Source organism: Myotis myotis, unplaced genomic scaffold, assembly GCF_014108235.1.
Source record: "Myotis myotis isolate mMyoMyo1 unplaced genomic scaffold, mMyoMyo1.p scaffold_m19_p_31, whole genome shotgun sequence".
Classification (NCBI taxonomy): domain Eukaryota; kingdom Metazoa; phylum Chordata; class Mammalia; order Chiroptera; family Vespertilionidae; genus Myotis; species Myotis myotis.
The window spans coordinates 293,744-299,743 of record NW_023416337.1 but is presented as its reverse complement, the minus strand read 5'-3'; positions in this window follow the sequence as shown (position 1 = coordinate 299,743).

Sequence of the window (6,000 nt, the reverse complement as noted above, 5' to 3'; positions counted from 1 at the left end):
GGAGAAGGCACAGGAGAAGGCACGGGAGAAGGCAGAGAAGACTCGGGAGTAGGCAGAGAAGGCACAGGAGAAGGCACAGGAGAAGGCACGGGAGAAGGCACAGGAGAAGGCACAGGAGAAGCAGAGAAGGCACGGGAGAAGGCAGAGAAGGCACAGGAGAAGGCACAGGAGAAGGCACGGGAGAAGGCACAGGAGAAGGCAGAGAAGGCACAGGTGTAGGCACAGGAGAAGGCACAGGAGAAGGCACAGGAGAAGGCACAGGAGAAGGCACCGGAGAAGGCACAGGAGAAGGCACAGGAGAAGGCACAGAAGGCACAGGAGAAGGCACGGGAGAAGGCAGAGAAGGCACAGGAGAAGGCACAGGAGAAGGCAGAGAAGGCACAGGAGAAGGCACGGGAGAAGGCATGGGAGAAGGCAGAGAAGGCACGGGAGAAGGCACGGGAGAAGGCAGAGAAGGCACAGGAGAAGGCACGGGAGAAGGCAGAGAAGGCACGGGAGAAGGCACGGGAGAAGGCACGGGAGAAGGCACGGGAGAAGGCAGAGAAGGCACGGGAGAAGGCAGAGAAGGCACAGGAGAAGGCACAGGAGAAGGCACGGGAGAAGGCACAGGAGAAGGCACAGGAGAAGCAGAGAAGGCACGGGAGAAGGCAGAGAAGGCACAGGAGAAGGCACAGGAGAAGGCACGGGAGAAGGCACAGGAGAAGGCAGAGAAGGCACAGGTGTAGGCACAGGAGAAGGCACAGGAGAAGGCACAGGAGAAGGCACAGGAGAAGGCACCGGAGAAGGCACAGGAGAAGGCAAGGAGAAGGCAGAGAAGGCACAGGAGAAGGCACAGGAGAAGGCACAGGAGAAGGCACAGGAGAAGGCACGGGAGAAGGCACGGGAGAAGGCAGAGAAGGCACGGGAGAAGGCACAGGAGAAGGCACGGGAGAAGGCAGAGAAGGCACAGGAGAAGGCACAGGAGAAGGCAGAGAAGGCACAGGAGAAGGCACAGGAGAAGGCACAGGAGAAGGCACGGGAGAAGGCAGAGAAGGCACGGGAGAAGGCATGGGAGAAGGCAGAGAAGGCACAGGAGAAAGCACGGGAGAAGGCACGGGAGAAGGCATGGGAGAAGGCACGGGAGAAGGCATGGGAGAAGGCAGAGAAGGCACGGGAGAAGGCATGGGAGAAGGCACGGGAGAAGGCAGAGAAGGCACAGGAGAAGGCACAGGAGAAGGCACGGGAGAAGGCACGGGAGAAGGCACGGGAGAAGACACGGGAGAAGGCAGAGATGGCACGGGAGAAGTCACAGGAGAAGGCACGGGAGAAGGCACGGGAGAAGTCACGGGAGAAGGCACAGGAGAAGGCACGGGAGAAGGCAGAGAAGGCACGGGAGAAGGCCGCCCCTCACAGAGCGGCCCAGATCTCCCACCCAGCACGTGGTCTCTGCAGAACTTTGCTTCCTTTGCAACGTGCTCCTCGTTCACCTTCTTTTCTTCTTTTCTTGTCTTCCTGGTTCTGGCATCTGAAGGGAAACTAGCTCAGTGCCCGGGGGGCTGACCTGTGAGGCAGGAGCTGGCCGCCCTGCTCCAACTTCTCAGTGCAAGAGGTCCCTGCTGGGCTGCCTGGGACTCCGCTCTCCATGGAACCTACCTGGAGAAGGACACCGGCTCCTGCAAGTCTCTGTCCTCCCCTCCCTGTTGCTGGCTTTCCTCAGCCTCAGGTGTCTTCGCAGTGAGTGATGGGCTGGTAGCTGTCAGTGGTCACAGCCTTTGAAAGTAGGAAGCTTCCTTTGTCAAGAATGCTCATCAAGCCATTTAAGCAAGAAATCTCTGTTGCAGTAACTATAGAGCTAAGGCTTTGCTCCTGAGATGGAAGTCTAAACATAGTCAATCAAGTATACAGCCAAAGGCCTGCGGCATTTCTTCATCCAGACACCCAAAGGCTTAACAATAAGTGGTCACCTCCTTTTGTAAGTGACAAAAAAAATGGGGGGGAAGAAAAATTCTCCAAAAGGGTCGCATTTATTTATGTCTGTGTTTTCTGCACGTCTATGCAGAGAGTATAGACCTGGGGTGATTACCTCAAGGATGGGAAGCAAAAGGAGGACCCCTCCTTTGCATGGGGAAGGTCACATGGGGAGATAGAATAACAGAAGAGGATTCTCTGATTGCACAATGCTCTTCCATCTACAAATGGCCCTCTCAGCACCTCCTTCCAGGCTTCCTCATGGCTCCCCAAGTCAAGCACTGGGAACCCCAGCTGACGGTTAGGAGCCACCATATGCCTTTGGAGCCTTAAAGTGCAGAAGTCGAGAGCTGATGATTAAATAATTCAATCCCCAAGAGGCCCTCCTATGAGAAGAGTCTGCAAATGGAAGCCAATGGAGATCTGTCTGTCAAGTGAATGCATGACACTTACACACCCAATAATGAGTTGTGCACATGACTACGTATAATCCCCCAAATTACTTGGAAATGAATAAATAAGGTAGGATCAATATTTCAATACCACAGGTCCATTTCTACTAGCCAAACTCACACTCCTCATTCTCCTACCCACAAAAACAGCCACATCTATCAGCAATATGAAGGCGGAGTTTTCTGTGCAGAGATGAATAAGGTTTTCTATAAGCTCAGCAGTCACAATTTGCATGAAGTCAATCACTTTTATCCTACTGGGGGTAAATCTACTCACACAATCTTTCATTGACCTCTCAAAACAAACATTTTTATTGTTATGGAGATCGGTACCCTTGACTCCCAAATCGATTGTGAGAAGCATGCTATTCATTTGATCTGCTGATAATCTGTAGCCAATTTGGTGGAGATCATGAGACAATGTCACCTTTTATTCTCAGTGGTTTAGTCCCAAGCAATTTTCTTGATTTGAATTTCCAGTCAGCAAAAATTACAGCGGTCCTGCCCGGGCCCAGACATTGGGCCTGTACGAGGTCCCCAAAGGCTTATGACTAAGACAATGTCCCTTTGGCACAAGGATATTCAAGGTAAGTAAGGGCATCCTGAAAACAAGTAATTCTCACACTGTGCACTTCGTGCTCTGGAGACCTGGAAAAGGGAGCATTTATTTTTGCCTGAAGAGGAGTTAGAGAAAGTGCCATAGAAAAGTTGTGTGTAGTAGAATGAAGACAGTGGGTGATGAAAAATCTGCTAAATTATCATTGGGGAAAAAAATGAAATTAAAAAATAGCATGTTCTATTTACACAGTGTAGATAAATAAGGGCAAGAGGGGAAACTGTTACTATAAACGGAAATGTGAATTATGGCTTTCATATCTCTGTAGACATCCATCACTATGTTTATGAACGAAATTCACTCATCAGTGCAAAATGTGGTCAACTGGAAGCCCCATTTCCCTAACTTACATGGGAAAAGCTACAGTCAGAATCTGAGACTCTTTGCCCCAGAAAAATTACCCATTTAAGGGTAATTTTATTTTCAGGAGATTTTAAACCATAAATTTAATCCTTTAGTTGAATAGGACTATTCAGATTATCTATTTCATTTCAGTTGAGTTTTGGTAGTGTGGTTTTTGAATAATTGATTCATTTCTCTAAGTTATCAAATGTATAAGCATAAAGTTATTCATAGTACCCTTTAAATGATGTCAGGACCTGTAGTGACATATTTCATTCTTGACATTGATGATTTGTGTCTCCTCTTTTTATTTTTGTTAAGCTTGCTAGAGATTTATTAATTTTATTGATTTTTTTTAAGGAACCAGTTTTTGTTTCATATATTTTCTTTATTATTCATCTATTCTCAATTTCAAAGTAACTTTATTGTTTCTTTTCTTCTGTCTGTTTTGGGTTTATTTGTTCTTTTTAATTTCTTGAAGTAGATTATTGTTTTGGGATCTTTCCCCATTTCTGATGTAAGCATTTATTGCTATAAATTTCCCTCTTGGTACTTCTTTAGTTGCATTCTATGTAGGTTTGATAATTTCTGTTTTCATTTTTACTCATCATTCCGTTTTATATATTTTTAAATTTGAATTGAGACTTATTCTTTGACCCATGGATTATTTACAAATGTGTTGATTCATTTCCAAGTATTTAGAGATTGCCTACTATTGACCTCTAATTTAATTTTATTGTAGTCAGAGAGCACTATGATTTCAGTTTTTAAAAATTTTTTGTTTGTTTTATGATCCAGGGTATAGCCAATCTTGGCAAATGTTCCACAAGTGCTTAAAAAACTGTGTATTGTGATATTGTGTGTGGAATGTTCTAGAAATACCAATTAGATTCTATTGGTTGAGTGGTTCTTCAGATCTTCTATACCCCTGCTAATTTTCTATCTAATAATTCTGTTAATTATTGGAGGTTGAGGGGTCTTAAAGTTTGCAGTCAATAATTATGTCCATAATTGTGGATATATCCATTTCTCCTTTTAGCGCTATCATTTTTATTATTTTGAGACTTTATTGTTTTTTTGTGTCTTCAGTTAGTTTTGTTGTCTTTCTGACGGATTAATCCTTTTATCATCACATTACATCCCTCTTTGCCTTTAGTCACTTCCTTAGCTCTGAAGTCTACATTATTAGATAGTAACATAATCACTCCTGCTTTTTCATTAATATTTGGAAGGTATACTTTTTATTTTCAACCTAGCTATGTCATTGAATTTAAAGTGAACTTCTTGTAAACATTACCTACTTGGGTTGTGTGTTTTAAAATCTATCGTACCAACCTCTACCTTTTAATGAATGCATTTAGACCATTTATATTTAAGGTATTATTCATTCATTAGGGGTTATGCCTACCACTTTATTATTTGTTCTCTGAAGATGGAATAGTCATTAAAATAGAACACATTCTGAGCATAACACACACTTTAACTAATTTAAAATAGAATTTGTATAAAGTATGTTTTCAATAACAGTGGAATTAAATTAGAAATCAATAGCAGAAAAGAATGTGCAAATCCCCAATATTTGGAAATTAAACAACATACTTCTAAGTAATTCATAGTAAAGACAAAATTTCAAGAGAAGTTTAAAAATATTTTGAGGGAATGAAAATAGAGCATATCAAACTGTGTGGGATGCAGTGAAATCAGTGCTTAGAAGGCTTTTATAGCATTAAACACATGTTAGGAACAAGGGAAATGTAAAATCAATACCCTAAGCTTCCAGCTTAGAAAACCAGAGAAAGAAGAATAACTAAAGTCTGACTCAAGGGGAAAGGAAGATATAATAAATATTAGAGCAGAAATCAAAGATATTGACACAAAAATATAGAGGAAAAAACTACAGCTAATATCATGTTTAATTATGAGAACTGGACTCTTTTCCCCCCAAAGATCAGGAACAAGATAAGGATGTCCTCTATTAATACTGCTATTCAACAGAAGACCAAAAAGTAAATAAAGAATATACAGATTGAAAAGGAAGAGAAAGGAATGACTTTTTGCAAATAACATGATTATCTATGTGGAAAATGCCAAAGAATCAACAAAAATACTCCTGAAATAATAAGCAAGTACCGGTGAACTCTGAACAACATGGGTTTGAACCACACTGGTCCTCTCATATGCAGATTTTTTTTCAATGAAAACTGTACTGTTCTCAATCAGCAGGAAGGAGTCCATAGATGCATAGGATCGACTGCATGCATTGATCTACGCCATTTCACTCAATGGATTTGAAAATTTATATTGTTATGAAACCTGCATGTGAATATTTATTTATAATCACCAAAAACTGGAAGCAGCCAAGATGTCTTTCAATAGGTAAATGGAATAACAAACTCTGGCACATCCATAAAATGGAATATTCGTCAACGTTAAAAAGAAATGAGTTATTAAGTCCCAAAAGATATAGACAAATCTTAAATGCATAATGCTAAATGATAGGAGCTAGCCTCATAAAGCTACATGCTGCATAATTCCAATTATAAGATATTCTAGAAAAGGCAAAGCCATAAAGATGATAAAGATCAGCGACTAACAAGGAATCAAGGGGAGAGAGGGGTTTGGACATACGGGGGCTGGTGATTT